Raw genomic sequence first — 16865 nt, 5'->3', positions numbered from 1 at the left:
GGAAGGAAGGAAGGAAGGAAGGAAGGAAGGAAGGAAGGAAGGAAGGAAGGAAGGAAGGAAGGAAGGAAGGAAGGAAGGAAGGAAGGAAGGAAGGAAGGTCCTTATAAGCCCCATTTACTCAACTTGTGACTATTACTTGTTTGATGTTCTTGATTAATGTTTATTCAGCTGTGTACACACATGTTAGCTTGGAAGGTCCTTTCCAGCTTTAAATCTTATGAATTTTCTCTAAGTGGCAAAACCAGGACTTGGACCGAAACATCCTGAGGTCAATCCCAATGTTTCTTATACTTCACACGTCTCCAGTTGTCTCCTTCCTTTCATAACATCAGGGTTCACTGTGAAAGCCTGTATGGGAAGAAGTCTCCAATAAGGAAGCACAGATTGGGTGTGACATGAGAACAAGCACACTGGTGAGTAAATGCTAGCAGAGATTCTGACTCAGGTGCCTCCCATAGGGTAAGCAGCACTTCTCTGGAACTGAGTAATACGAGGGGAGGATTAAAACAGTTGCTCCACTTTCTGGAATAGTCTCCAGGAAAAAAAAAATTTCCTCCTATTGTTTTCCTAAATATGGCAAACGTCTGCTTTGAAGGATTGCAGGATATCACAGAAAGGCAGACTGTTCTGCAGATGACGGGTTTGGGCTATAAATCTCTTCTCTCTTTGAATAAAAAGGGTTTGGACTATAGCACAGAGAACGCCCACTTAGGAGAAGCTGGGGGACAAAGCAAACAAGACTCCACTCAAAAAAGAACCAACAAGAGTCACTGAGGCTGCACTACGTGACAGGCGTTAGCATGCCGAGGCACCAAGGTCTCTGTGTGACTGGAGCGATGGATACTGGGAGGCAGTGGGACACAATGGACAGAAGGCCTGGCTCCTGCTTACCTGTCATATCACTGATTATCTCAAATGAGGGAATAGATGCAAAGCATTTTTCAAACTCAAAAGCACTATATAAACGTTAGCTATTGTTATGTACTCGCGGGCAAGTCCAGCCACCTTGGAACCTTGAAAACCACGTTTTCTCCTCTGTAATCCGAAGACAACTCTTCTATTTTGGTTTTGTAGACTGTTTAGGTGAAGCCTACAAACAAGTCTCAGAATAATGGTTATAAATGCATCAAATAAAATCTATAAAATTACAAAGGAAATCAGTTACACTGAAATACAGTGATCAGAATCATTTTTCCCATCCAAAAACCCCTGACCTATTTTGAAGGGCTGCCTTGAGGATCATAACTTTATAACTGGAAGAGACCTTAGAAGAAAATATAGCTCAAATCAGCCCATTTTAAAGATGAGGAAACTGAGGCCCAGAATGAAAAGTGCTTTGTAAGTTCCTTGAGGATAGGGACTGTCATTTGCCACTTTTTATATCCTTGAGGCTTAATACAATGTCCGGCACATAGTAGGTACTTAATAAAAGTTTATTGATTGATTGCCTGAGGATTTAAACGGAGGACCTCTGGCTCCAAGTCCCATATATTAATAAATATAATAGCATTTACATATCCCTTTAAAGGTTTGCAAAAAACTTGTCCTTAAGTTAACTCACTTAATAATGTTTGTAAAGCACTTTGTAAAGTGGGGAGCACTATAGAAACCGAGACTATTCTTACTACCCTTAAATCCAAGAGTCCCAGTGGAGTATATTTGGAATAGAAACTTAAGCAAGATTTTCCCCAACCATTTGAGTTGCCTCTTCTTTTTAAAATTTTCTTTTTTTTTATTGCTATGAACTTGCCGAACACCAAGACACAAGATCATTTCCTTATACAAAGAAAACAGAAAAAGAGGAATGTATATGAAACTACAAATCCCTATCACATGTAATATGTTTTGTAAAGATCTAATCAATTTCACACAATTATTCCAAAACATCCCTGTTCCTCTGTGCCTCTTTCTTAACTTTCTTAAACTGTCTTCTGTAAATGTTTTAAGTGTTTCATTGACACTCTTTTATGCTTTTTTTGCATCAATATTACTTTCCTTACTCCCCTCCCAGCTCCTCTCCACCTCCCTCTCCCCCAAAAGCTGTCTTATAACAAGTAAGTATATTCATTAGAAGAAAAAAAAAACCCTTTACCTTGTCCATGTTTGAAAATGTCTGTCTCATTCTATACCTCTAGTCCATCATGCCTGTCAAGTAGTGGGAAGCAAGATCAGTCTTCTGCAGTTCCAAAACCCATACTTCACCCACTATATTTTTTGCATTTCGAAGTGTGGCTTGGGGTTGAGATAGGAAGGGATGACCCTGGGACCCTGGATTTAGATAGGTGAGCTTTTGTCTTTCCTCCACACCATTTCTCACTCATCTCCAACCCACAATACCACAAGCAAGTATATCCATCCCCTACCCTTGTAGCTCCCCTTTATGGGTTGTATCCCCCAATCCCAGTAGAAGGAAAGCTCTTTGAGAGCAGGGGTTGTCTTGCTTACTTATATTTATATCCAGATGCTTAGCACAGTGCCTGGCTTATAGTAAATGCTTAATAAATACTTTTCCATTCACTTATTCGTGAAATATAGGGAGAGAGTGTTACATAAAGTAATTAGAAGAATTAGAAGACAGTGCCTCTCATAATCAAGCTGAGACACAAGGCATAAAGACGAAATGCCTTGAGAAGAACAACCAGAAAGAATCCACAAGCCCTTTCTTTCTATTTAAGCAGCTTCTGAAAGCCCCACTCCACCAGGAAGCTTTTCTTGACTAACAAGAGGAAGTAGACTCATACTATCCTAAAACAACAACAACAAAAATTAAAACACATCTATAAGCTCAACTTACTCAATTTGTTGATATTTCTTATTTGATATAATTTGCTTAATGTCTGTTCAGCCATCTGCTTACATTTGCCTGAATTCGTCTTATCTATTCTGAGGTTGAAACCTGTAGGGATAAGGACAGAGACAGAGATAGAGATAGGAATAAGGACAGAGACAGGGAAAGAGATAAGGTTAGGGACAGGGATAGAGATTGGGACAGGAACAGGGACAAGAATAGGGACAGGGACAGTGTCAGGGATAGAGATAGGGGCAAGGACAGGGACAGGGACAGGAACAGGGATAAGGAGAAGGATGTAAACAGGGACAGGGATAGAAACGGGGATGGGGAGAAAGGGACAAGGACAGGGAGAAAGATAGAGACAGAGATAGGAGTAGGGATTGAAATTGTGATTTCATTGGCACCATGAATTCAATGCAGAGACTTTCTCTATTAATACAGGATTGTATCTTCTCTACAATTTATATTCTCAGAAAGTTGCCTAGCCCACTAAGATGTTAAGTGACCTGTCAGTCAGCATGATTCTGAGGAAGGACTTGAATCTAGGTCTTCCTGGCCTCAGGCCAGTTCTCTAGCCATTATGTCACAAATACAGTCACTTTATAGAGTGTCTTGCATAGCACCACACCAAGAACCTAATCTGTTGCTATTGTTAATAAAGAATTCAACAGTAGTCCTTTTAGGATATAGATATTCCTGAAGTGCCTGTTTCATAGAGACAAGAATTTCAAGTGGGAAAGGTCAGCCCAAGCCATGCTTGTGTTTCTTTAACGGGATGACCGTCTCACCCCAGACTCTGTATCATCATGTGGTATTATTCTCCCAACAGAAAAACCAAGATCAAGACAGCCAGCAAAAGAGACAGCTTTCAAACTGCATCTGGTGCTTTCCAACCCTATCCACCCTTCTGTCATTGTGGCTCAGCCTCAAGGAGGATTCCCACTTACTGCGGCCTCCTTTGAAACCCACCATCAGTCTGTTCACCGCCTCTGGCTTTGCAGATGCTGTGGTTGGCTCAGCTCTTATTCACTGGTTCCATCAAAACAGGTTTTGGTCATGATGTGAAACATGTAAGAACAAGATAAGACTTTCTTTAAAAGCTATTTCCTCCATCTCCACATTGGGTTGGTGAGGTGTGGGTACAACTAACTTGCAGTGGGTCAGAATAAATCTAATTCCATCATTGGTTTTTGTTTGTTTGTTTTTTTAAACCTCGTACTGGAGACTGTGCCATGTTGTTCAGAATAGCTGGATTCGAGTACTTGAATCCTCAATGAAACCTTGAATCCCTCAATGATTAGCTGTATGCCTTGGGGCAAGTCACCTAATTTCTCTGAGACTCAGTTTCCTTGTATGTAAAATGCATTTCTGTGAGGATCAAATGAAATGTATATAGTGAACTTTAAAAACCTAAAAGTGCTGCAAACATTTCAGCTCTTAATCCACAAGTACGTCAAAGGAATGGTAATTGTCAGGTAGTGACTCGGCTTCCATTAGCCTTCAGGATTCTAGAAGTACCCCTGAGGGGTCAGGATTTTTTTCTCTAATGCTATCAGTGTATTCCCCAGCCCCTTGGTTAGGGTCCAGTGATTAGCACCCCCATTCCATTTGACCAATTAACCTTGAACTAGCTTTTACAAAGGGATATTTACTTTGAAAGTACAACAAAAGCAGAACTACAAATACTTTCCCCAGTTTCTCAGGGGCATACTCTCCCCTAAATCTCAAGAGAGAGGGCTCAGACTTAACAGGGTTCCTATAAAGCACTGATCCTATCAAATTTACATTCAAATACAGCATCATTACTGGATAAGTCCTCATCTCAGCTACCCCACTCCGGTCTGGTCTGGGTCCTAAAAACTGTTCCAGGGGCTTCAAAGTTGGAAAGGCTGGCAGAAAATCCTATCATCGACTCCACTTCCTGAAGTGTCGGGTGGCTTACTCTCCTTTACCATTCAAAATTCCCAAGGCAGCAATCTCCAATCTCTTTGTCTTAGAACACTGAGGCAGAGAACTGAGGCCAGGGCCACATTTCGGTTCCCCTTACAATCTTGGCTCTCTTTTCTCTCTACCAAGCAGGAAGAAACTCAACCAAAAGGCAATAGACTCTGGTTGAATAGTGTCTTTTGAATCTCCCACCTCCCCAATCAATAGTCTGTCTCTTCATCACATGGTTAGCAGACCAAGATTAGTTATAGAATACCTGTGCCTGCTCCAAAGTCCACATGGAGCTTGCATCAGCTGACCACTCTGTATACACTTCTAAGGACTGAATTTACTGGCAAGTCGCCTTTTATAATTATGTAAGAGTTCCCAAAAAGTGGTCCCCACAATAACACTCAATTCTCCATGTATCAATTCCCAAAAGTCTTCCTATGACCCCATGAATTTTTCATATAAAGCATTTCTTACTATTCTTTCTTTTTAAAAAGTTTTATTGATGACCTTTTTTATATATTACTGCCAGACACCTCCTCTCCAAAAGAACTCTCCCTTATAACAAAGACGTACAACTGAACAAACAGATCAGTCATATTAGCAGCTAGGTGGCTCAGGGTTGAACCTGGAGTCAGAAAGACCTGAGTTCAATTCTAGTCATAGCCACTTACTAGATGTGTGACCCTGGAAAAGTCACTTAACCTCTGTTTGCCTCCGTTTCCTCATCTATAAAATGGAGATCATAATAGCACCTACCTCCCTGGGTTGTTGTGAGGATCAAATGAGACAATAATTTTAAGTGCTCAGCACAGTGCGTGGTAAACAGTAGGTGATTAATAAATGTGAGCAATGATGGTGATGATGATGATGTCTCACAATGTATTCCTGACTCCATATCAATATGTCAGAGCCATGCTTCATTATCAGTTCCCTGAAATTACCTTTCATTACTGCATTGATCAGAATGCTGAAGTCTTTCAGTATTGTTTTCTTTTATATCACTGCAGTCAATGTTCTCTTAGTTCTGCTTACTCAGCTCTGCATCAGTTCATGCAAGTTATCCCCAAGATCCTCTGAATTCTGAATTCCAAAAAGAAGCTAGGTGGCCCAGTGGGTTGAGTGCTGGACCAGGAGTCAAGATTTTGAACTCAGGAAGATGAGTCTTGCTAACTCCAGGTTTAGTGCTCTATCCACCTAGCTGCCCCTCCAAATCTGGCCCCAGACACTTATGAGCAGTGTGACCCTTGGCCAGCCATTTAATCTCTGTCTTCCTTAGTTTTCTTATCTGCAAACTGGGATTAATAATAGCACCTACCTCATAGAGTTGTTGTAAAGACCAGATGAGATAATATTTGTAGAAAATTTTGCAAACCTTAAAGTAATATATAAATATTAATTATAATAATTAAGGTATTTATTAAGTACCTATCATACAAAGGACCCACATATTTAATGATGTTCTTAACCTGTTGAATTTCAACAGTTAACTTGCTTGACAAAAGCTGCTGGGAAAACTGGAAAGCAGTTTGGCAGAAACTAGGCATAGACCAATATCTCACATAATATACCAAGATAAACTCACAATGGGCACATGATTTAAACATAAAGGATGAAATCATAAGTAAATTAGGGGAGCATGAAAATTTCCTGTCAGATCTGTGGATAAGGGAAGTGTTTATGACCAAATAAAAGAGAGAGGGGATCACAAAAGACCATAGATAATTTTTATTACATTAAATTAGAAAGTTTTTGCACAAACAAAACTAATACAGATAGAAGGAAAGCGGGAAACTGGGGAGAAATTTTACAGCAAGTTTCTCCAATAAGGGCCTCATTTCTCAAATATGTAAGGAACTAAACCAAATTTATAAAAATAAGAACATTCTCCAATTGATAAAAGATCAAAGGATATGAAGACAATTTTCAGAAGAAATCAAAACTATCAATAGTCATAGAAAAATGCCCTAAATCACAAATAATTGGAGAAATGCAAATTAAAACAATTCTGAGGTACCACCTCACATCCATCAGATTGGCTAACATGACAGAAAAGAAAAATGACAAATGCTGGTAGGGGTGTGGAAAAATATGCACACTAATGCACTGTTGTGGAGTTGTGAATTGGTCCAACCATTCTGGAGAACCATTCAGAACTATGTCCAAAGGGCTATAAAACCATGCATATCCTTTGACCCATCAATACCACTATTAGGTCTGTGACCTACAGAGATGAAAAAAAAGGGGAAAGGACCTCATTGCACAAAAATATTTATAGCAGCTTTTTGTGGTGGCGAAGAATTGGAAACTAAGGGGATTCCCATCAATTGGGGAATGGTTAAACAAGTTATGATGTGACTATGATGGGAATGCTATTGTTCTGGAAGTAATAATGAAAGGTATGGTTTCCAAAAATATTTGGGAACATAGATGAACTCATGCAAAGTAAAGTGAGCAGAACCAAGGAAACACTGTACATAGTAATAGCAATATTGTAATGCTGATCAACTGTGAAAGACTCAGCTACTCTGATCAATTCAATGACTCAAGACCAATTCCAAAGGATTCATGATGAAAAATGTATCCCCCTCCAGAGAGAAAACTGATGAACTCTGAATGCAGATTGAAGCACATCTTCTTTCACTTTCTTCATTTTTCTTGCCTTTTTTTTTTTTAACAACATGGCTAATGTGGAAATAGTTTTGCATGACTTCATATGAATAATGGGTATCATATTTCTTGACTTCTCCATGGGTGGTGGAGGGGTTGGAGGAAGAGAGAATTCAGAACTGAAAATAAATTTTTAAAAAAGATATAATTCTTCTGAATAAGGCCTTTCCTTTCCCCCCAATTGCCAGTGCCTTCCTTCCCACACTATGTTGAACTACGTGTATATACTTATATAATTGCATTTATTAATTTTAAAGCATGTTTATATATAATATATATTTATATATGCTTATTGTTTCCTATATTAGAATTGAAGCTTATGAGTAGGGTTTTTTTCATTCCTTGTATCTGTATCCCTAACACCTAATACATACTTGGCACATAGTAGGTATTTAATAAAAACTTGCTTTATTGATGCTAAAAAAAAACAAGATAACTAGCATTTAAAGCAACTCAAAACATTCCTGTCCCCAGCTTCTGTGACCCTTGTTACCACTTCAAGCTTGGCCATTTTGAATACATTCAAGAAGGATAGACTTGTTTCATTATTCTGGTCAGTCCATTGGTGTCTAGAAAGAGCCAGTCCTAACAGCATTTACTCTGTAAGTCAACCAATCCCTAAAGAAATATTCATGATACTCATGAGGCTGCTCTCTCAACCCAAATTTGCTAATAGTATTAGTCACTTTGGTGAGGCCAATAAAGGCACAATAGAGATATTAATGCTGTAACTGACATCTTTCTTATATCTCCCATGCAGAAAATAATCATATACAAGGTTTGACCTATAGCAAAATTGAGTTGCATCTATAATACTACTGCAAAAACTTCCAATATAATTTCCTTTTAGAATTTATGGTACTTTGAAAAGGATGTTAAAGAAGAAGGAGCACTGGATTTGAAATCAGACAACCTGGGTCCTAGTAATGTTTTTAAACTATAAGAAGCAGTTATTTCATCCATCTGTGAGATCATCTGTAGAACATTAAATATAAAATAATAGTAGTAGGACAGTGATTTGTTCTTGTCCCTGGACCCCATCTATCTGAACTCTATCAAAAAAAATAAGAACTTTCATTAAGAAAAAAAATTTTGAAAATAGATCACATTCATATAACATTTTAAGGTTTTCACAGACCAGGATCAGCTGTGAGCAGAGCATAAACTCTAAAAGGAGCTAGACCTTGGGCAGGGAAGTTGGACTAAACAACCTCTAAAGTCTCTTCCAGCTCTATAGCTATATGTTTCTGTCTCCTTTACAAGGATCAACCTATCTGAGGGTGGAGAGGCTCATCACCAGAAGGTTATTCTCTAGCAGATGTGGTTTGAGGCTTTTCCTTTTTTTTGGGGGGGGGCATCACATCCATTCATTAAAATTGTCTATGAAGGATAGTAGGGGATGAGTGGGAACAGATGTACCCAATGGTTGAAATAATGGATCTTTGAAACGTGATAGTTTCCATGCAAATTCTTCCTTTGTGATTTTTTTAAAGTCCATTCCAAAGTGAAGACTATCATGTTTAACAAATGATTCCAGTTCAAACCTATCATAGTGCATGTTGTACACTCCCACATCCTTCAGTTATGTACACATGCCCTTCCTGTGGCTCAGTATTGTCATTGAACCTACAGGAGGTTGACACTGATCTTTATTAGAGGCATGATAAATAACAAAGTCCTACACTTCATGTCCTCTATGAAGAAGCATGTCCTTTAACCATCTGGTCCTGAGGTTTCTCCCAAGGCCCAGTATCCTTCTGGGGCAGAGTCAAGCCACAATGTCATTTGCCAGAGCTCAGGCATCTAAGTCCTCAGGATTTCCTGCCCCTGCTGTTTCCGGTTCAAAATTTTGTCTTTGCCTTTTCACCCTAATGTGCTTCCTGCAGAGATAAATGACAAGAGGGAAATATCGCTTCCCTCAGGGACTTCCCATAATCATTCCACTGAGGCCCAGCTCCTGAAGATTCCTTTCATAGGAAAAAAGGGTTCCTGCTATCATAAATCATCCCTGGCTCTGAGAAGAGAAAGAAGAACACCTGGGACACTGTCTCCATCTTCTCTATGGGTGCTTTTTTTGTACAATGGCTGGCCCAATGCCATTAAGGAAGTTAGTTTGTCTTTCAAGAGATTATATCAAGCATCTCTTATATAAGGAGACTATATAGAGCACTTCCATGAAATGCAAACAGAAGGGAAAGAACAAAGGGGCTCACTGATGAGACTGTCCCTCAGATCTTTCTGGATGCCATTTTAGGAGGTCTTTATCTCCACACTGTGTGGTCACCATCCTGGATTTCCTGTGCTAAGGGGAAGAAATCCAGGTGGTGACTGCAGAAATTGTTAAGGCTAAATTAGATTTGGGTGGGGAGGAGAAGAGCAGGTTGGCTAATATGCAGCAGACCCCAGTACAGTCACCAGAACAGGATATTTTTACTGTCTAAGATGTCTTTACTAGTCTGTTTTTCGTTATAGAGACAAGGTAGCAGTATGAAAAGAGTACTGGACCTGGAATCAAGAGGCCTGGATTAAAATTCTTTCTTAGATATTTACTCTCCATGTGACCATGACAGGAAGCTATTTGATTTCTTGGGAGCCACAATTTTCTCATCTCAAAAATGAGAATAATAACATTTACACAACCTACCTCAAAGTGTTGCCGTGAGTAGTATTCTCCAAATCTCAGAACACCCTAAACAAATCTTCAATATTTTAAGGTACAGAGTTAAAAGGCTGATGTGCACTGGTGAAGGGAGTTTCCTCATCGAGAATTCCCTATGCCAATGAAATCACAGGTCTAATAAAGATTTTTTAAAAACCACACAACTCAGCACTTCATAAAAGTAAATAATTATTAACCTGTACTCCCGAAATTATGTCTCTGTCTTTCCCATCGTCTGTATAGTAAATACTTCTGGCATTAAATAAATGTCAAATAATTATCATTTCTCATTATGGTTTGCTTCATGAAGGCAATTGTCTGATTCATTCAGGTTCCTTCCAGTTCTCAGCACAGGACCTTACAGATAAAATACATATTTGTTGAATGAATGATATGACATGATATGATAATAATAGCTTTCTTCAAGTATTTGAAAGGCTAAATATTCAGGAGGGATCAGACTTATTCAGCTTTCCCCTGGAGAACAGAAATTGGACAAATGAGTAGAAATTACAGAGAAACAGATCCAGGCTCTAAAGAAAGAAAAAAAATTCTTGATAATTTGAGCTGCTCAAAAGCGGACTATTCTGGGTAGGTAGTGATTTCCCCATCAGCAGAAGTTTTTAAGCAGAGGGCCAATTGACATTTGTCCATAATATCGTAGCAGGAATCCCTAGTATAGTCCCTGGCCCATCCACAGATGGCCTCTGATGTTTCTTTCCACTCTCAGATCCTGGAAATCCTTATTTTGGTGTCTTTATGCCTCCTCAGATGCTTGAGCTCTCAGCCTCTTTCCATTGCACGCTTTTCACCTTGCTCCACTCCCGTGTGGACTTCCTTTGCTTTCCAGAGCAGGAGAGTGAAATATAATAAATATCTCTAAGGACTGAAGGATTTACTTAATTAAGTCTTCAATTAGATGGTAAGAAGTAAGAACAAATCTCAACCAATCAATCATAGGCTTTAGACTAAGGACAAAAAGTACTTGGATCTTAAGTGCTCTTGCATAAGAAGAGGTTCAAACAGATTAAAGAAACTTGGTCAAATTCTTTGTTCAGGGAGTAGACTATAAAATTCATTAAGTGAGTTAAGAACCAAGGGTATTCCAGAGATTGACGCAAATGTGGTATTCCAGCTAAAAGCCTGAGAAGGAATTTTGTGGATGGGGAAAAGAGACTACAGCTCTGACCTTAGCCTAGGTCTCCTCCCCCTCCCCACCCTCACCTTCAGAGTTGTGAGTGACCCACCCCTTTTCCTTTTTCTATCTGATTCCAGGATCTGAAGAATGTTGTTTTGTCCTCAGGATTTTAGATCTGACAGATGGAGAAAATTAAGTCTTCAAAGGTTTCTTCTGACCCCAAATCCACTATTTCCACTAAGCCACAGAAATAAAAAATAGTATATGCTAAGATTTTTGCAGGCTAACTAATGATATTTTAAAACATGAAAATATTTCTTGGATAAACCATCCCTGTATTGCTGGTATAAATCCCACTTGATCATAATGTATACTCTTTGTAATATAGTATTGTAATCTTTAAGCTAATATTTTATTTAAGATTTTTGCATCCATATTCATTAATGAAATTGGTCTATAATTTTCTTTCTTTATTTTTATTCTTCCTGGTCTAGGTATCAGTGTCATATTTGTTTCATAAAAAGAGTTTGGTAGGATCTCTTCTTTGACTATTATTCCAAATAATTTATTTTACTAACTGCATTTAAGGAATAAGTGGTGTGTAGTGCTTTGTCAACAAGCAAAAAGTATTTCTTGATCTCAGGCTATCAACTGAAAGTCCTGTCCAGTCCACCATTCCGTTCTCTGCCCCCCCCTTTTTTTTGCTTTTTGGAGGGCAACTGGGGTTAAGTGACTTGCCCAAGGTCACATGGCTAGTTTTTGTGTTAAGTGTCTGAGGCTGGATTTGAACTTAGGTCCTCCTGACTCCAGGGCCGGTACTCTAATCACTGTGCCACCTAGCCACACAACCCCCCTTTTTAAATCTTTATTAAAAAAAAAAAAGTTCCAAATTCTCTTCCTCTCTCCTGCCTGTCCTCAGCTCCTTGAAAAGGCAAGCAATATGATATCAATTATTCATGTGACATCAAAACATGTTTCCATATTAGTCATGTTGCAAAACAAAAAAGAAAGCTTGAAAAATAAAGAAAGTGAAAAAAAGGATGCTTTAATCTGTACTCAGGATTCATCAGTTCTTTCTTTGGAGGTGTGTGACATTTTTTATCAGTGAGCCCTTTGGAAATGTCTTGCATCATTGCCTTGATCAGAATAGCTAAGTCTTTCATGGATTATCATTACAATATTCCTACTACTGTGTAGCAGTGTTCTCCTGGTTCTGCTCACTTCACTTTGCATGAGTTCATATATATCTTCCCAGGTTTTTCTGACACTATCTTGCTTCTCATTTCTTATAGCACAGTAGTATTCCATAACAATCATATATCACAGCTTGTTCAGCCATTCCCCGATAGATGGGGATTCCCTCAATTTTCAATTCTCTGCTACCATAAAAAGAGCTGCTATAAATATTTTTGTATATTTGGTGCTTTTCCCTTTCCACCAATCCTTTATAAGGCAATATAATATAGTGAAAACAGCATCAGATTTGGAGTCAGAGAATCTGGGTTCAAATCTTGGTTTTGCTACATACTATATGTGTGACCTTGGGCAAGCCTCTATGAGTCTCAGAGGTTGGAATAGCTAAGGTCCTTTGTAGCTCTAAAATTCTAGCCCACTATGGTGCAATGTGGCTGGAAGCTTGGACTATCGTGATCTGGAAAGAACAAAAAGAAAGTATGCCAAAGGGCAATGGTAAAAACATATGGTGAGTAGATCAACTTTGGCTTGTATTCAAGAAGACCACTTGCTCATGGATGCCCAGAAAAGGAGGTGGGCTAGTCATGTATCAAGAACATGAGATAGGGGCGGCCAGGTGGCTGAGCGAGTAAGAGCACCGGCTCGGGATGACCTGGGGATCAAATCCGGGCTCAGATACTTAGCACCACACCCAGAAATAACTGGCCGTGTAACCTTGAGCAAGTTACTTAACCCCGATTGCTTTAAAAAAAAACAAAACACGAGATAAGAGATACATGGGTTAAGTACTACATTTGTATCCTCAGGATGTTAGTGGCATATATATTACAATAGAAATACATTACATATATATTACAATACATACATATACATATTACATATATATACAATAGAAATATATTACATATATATTACAATAGAAAGAGCAGTGTACTTAGACTCTAAAAACTTAGGTTCAGACTCCAACACCAAAACTTATATTCTGTGTGACCACTGGCCAGTAACCTTGCCTCTCCTAAGTTCAATTTCCCCTCATGCATAAAATAGAAATAATAACACATTCACTAGAATTGGTAGGGGATAACTCTGCAAACCTTTTGGGCAGGTAGGTCATGCAACAGATGCTAGGCCTGGAGTCGGAAGACTCATCTTCCTGAGTTCAAATGTGGCCTCAGACACTAACTAGCTGTGTGACTCTGGGCAAGTCACTTAACCCTGTTTGCCTTAGTTACATCATATGTTAAAATAAACTGGAGAAAGAAATGGCAAACCCCTCCAGAGTCTTTGCCAAGAAAACCCCAAACAGAGTCATGAAGAGTTGGTTGGATATGACTGAAATGATTAAAAAATTAAAAAAAGCAAATTTTAGTGTGTTACGGAAATGTGGGTTTATTACATTAAAAGAGCAAGAGACGCACACGCACACACACGCACCAGCGCCGCGGCCGGCCCATAAAGCGGGAGCCCGTCGGGCAGGCCGGGCTAGAACGCGCCCCGACACTTTCCGGGCCGCCGGATCCCCGCCAGCCAGGCGCCCGCCCGCGCCCGCCCGCGCTCCCCTGCCCTCGGCCCTCCCGGCGGCCTGCGCGGCACGGCTCGGGCACCGGCGGCGTCGGGCCGCTGCGGCCGCTCCTCGCACCCCTGCAGGCGAACTTCGGCGCCGGCCCGGCCCGCCCCCGAATCCCTTCCGCTTGCCCCGGCGGCCGCCACCATGCCCCGGGCTTTTCTCGTGAAGAAGCCGTGCATCTCCACGAGCAAGCGCAACTGGAGCGAGCTCCCTGACGAGGAGCGCGGCGAGATCTACGTGCCGGTCGGCCTTGGCTTCTGCCCACCCCAGCCCTACCATAACCTGGAGCCTTCAGTGGCCGCGCCTCCTTCCTGCCTGCTGGCCCTGGACATGAGACTTCGGGAGCCTGGCTATGGCACAGCCTCCGGGCCCTGTGTGGTGGCGCAGCTGCAAGCGGAAGACCTGGGCCGCCTGACTGACTCTCAGGCCCATGACCATGGCTTTCTGCGTCCCAAGATGAAGGTGACCGTGGGAGACAGTCCTAGCGGGGAGCTCTTCACCTGTCGCATCTGCCACAAGGCCTTCGCCTACCAGCGCATGCTCAACCGTCACATGAAATGCCACAACGATGTCAAGAGACACCTTTGCACCTACTGTGGGAAGGGCTTCAACGACACCTTTGACCTCAAAAGACACGTGCGCACACATACGGGTGTGCGTCCCTACAAATGTAGCCTGTGTGACAAAGCCTTCACCCAGCGCTGCTCCCTCGAGGCCCACCTCAAGAAGATCCATGGGGTGCAGCAGAAGTACGCCTACAAGGAGCGGCGGGCCAAGCTCTACGTGTGTGAGGCGTGTGGCTGCACCTCCGACAGCCAGGAGGGCCACGTCCTGCACCTGAAGGAGCAGCACCCTGACAGCCCGCTGCTGAGGAAGACCTCCAAGAAGGTGGCCGGGGCCCTGCTGCACAGCAGCCACCACCTCTAGGCCCCAGGAAGGCCAGGCCCTCCGCCTGCCTGGAGGGCGGGCGCCGAGCCCTCTGCAGCTGGCATGTTTGGGCAGAAGACTGCCAGGGCCCCTCAGAGCCCGGGTACAGGGGCACTCCGTGGTGGGCATCCCCACGCGGGCCCGCCCCTTCTCACCCACCTTCCTCAGACAACACTCCCACATTTCCCTCTGGTTTTATTGAGGTGGGACTTGAAGACAAGCCGTGAGCCCTTTGGGGGCTTAGGGGCCGCAGAGATAAGTAGCTGCTGGCTGAAGAGACTTCACATTCCAGACTGTTTGGAGCAAAGCTGCTGGGTAAAGGAGGCTGGCAGCCGGTGTGGGGCTGCAGCACCTCCGGCCCGCTGCTGCACGCTAAGGCCTTCCCAGGCGGGAGCTCATGGGATTTCTTTCCTGAAGGCTTTTGTGGAAGGATGACAGATGTACAGCTAATATATTTTTGGTGCTTTTAGAGATCTATGTCAGAGCTGGAGAGAGCAAGCTCTTCTCCATCCCCCCCCCCCTTTGTTCTTCCCCCCCGGCAGAGCCTCCTGCCCCCCCCCCCTCCGGCCCCCCCCCCCCCTTCGTTCTGTCCTCCAGGCAGAGCCTCCTGCCTCCTTTCATCTCATGAGCGGACTTCTCTGGCCTGGCCTTTTCCACACTCCCTTTTCAGCCCCCATTAAGGGCTGCCTGGGACTGCTCCTCACTTCTCCATTTATAAATGGACCCAAATAGCAACACTGGTCACTCACCAGTCCAGTAGATTCTTTCTGGCTCTGCCCAGGGGCAGCCGAGGTGAAATGATTGTGCCTTTGTTACCCAAAATCCACCATCTTCAGCACCTGAAAGTTAGTGGCATAGATGGGGGCCACAGGGGAGGGTCTGCAGCTCTGCGGGGCTGGGGGATTGGGTGGGAAAGGCCCATGGTTTCTGGGATGGCCCCACTCCTAGGACAGCAGAAAAGTGAGGAAGCCCCAGGGCAGAATGTTAACCAACCCATTAGCAGCGGGCCAGGGAAAGGAAGCCTTTCCCTGAGCCTGTGAGCACCGCTTCCCCCAACATTTCCCAGTTTAGGGAGGTAGGGCTGCTACTGCCAGTTTAAGTTAGAAAGGCTATTCTATTCGAGAGGGCCCACCCTTTTCCAGCTGTTGTGTGTCCCATGGTAGAAGGTTACTGGAGAGTGTTGGCATGAGTGGTGCCCTGTGGGTTTTCTTCATTCGTGGTCAAGGGGAGAGCTGCTCCCAAGACAGGCCACATATAATTCCCACCTTGCTGAAAGGGTTGGTTGATGGCCAGACCTGAAGAGTTGAACCAGACTGGACGCCGGGCCAGTCCCCAAGCACTGATCTTCAGCCACCAGTCTGGATCAGCCCTGGGGTCTCACCAGGGACAAGGTGGCGCTGTGGCCAACCTGCCAGACCAGGCAGAGCTCCAGGGGGCCTGAGGACCTTTCTCCATCTTACCTCCTGGCTCAGTGCTGGCGCATCCATGTTACCAGCTGAGGACTTCATGGTTAAATGCTCCTCTTGTAGGAATCTCTGGGCCTGGTGTCCGAACAGTAGCGCTGGTTTGTTTCCATGTTTTTCCACTGGCTCTGTCTGCCAGAGTCACAAGGTTCTATGTTGTCTGATTTTGTAACTGGTTTTTCTGTTCGTTATTAAAATCTAAGATCTCTTTAAAAAAAAAAAAAGAGCAAGAGAAAGATTCCAGTATTTTGGGAAGACCTCTATGGAGACATAGTACTAACCTTTTCATTTCTTAACTCAAAATCTTTCAGTCTTTCCACTACCTCTCAGATAATAAAGAAACTCCTCAGCCTGGCATTTAAAGCCTTCTGCATTCTGGCTCCCACCTACCTTCCCAGCTAATGGGTTCCATGTTCTTGCCAAACTGTACTACTAGCTATTCCATGAACTCAACACTCCATCTCCTTTTTCCACGTCTTCCCAAAGCCATCCTCTCACCTGGAATACACTCCTTTCTTGAC

The 16865-nt window shown here is 42.5% G+C and overlaps 1 pseudogene; it reads left to right on the top strand.

Moving 5' to 3' along the window:
* The first annotated feature begins 14098 nt into the window (after positions 1-14098).
* On the top strand, positions 14099-14881 carry LOC138156041 (putative transcription factor Ovo-like 1 pseudogene; annotated as a pseudogene).
* Positions 14882-16865: the final 1984 nt, after the last annotated feature.

The sequence above is a fragment of the Petaurus breviceps genome, unplaced genomic scaffold (genome assembly GCF_028583685.1).
Source record: "Petaurus breviceps papuanus isolate PSGF00001 unplaced genomic scaffold, PetGlider_PUasm1.0 98, whole genome shotgun sequence".
NCBI classification, from domain to species: Eukaryota; Metazoa; Chordata; class Mammalia; order Diprotodontia; family Petauridae; genus Petaurus; species Petaurus breviceps.
This window is presented reverse-complemented; position numbering and strand designations above follow the sequence as displayed.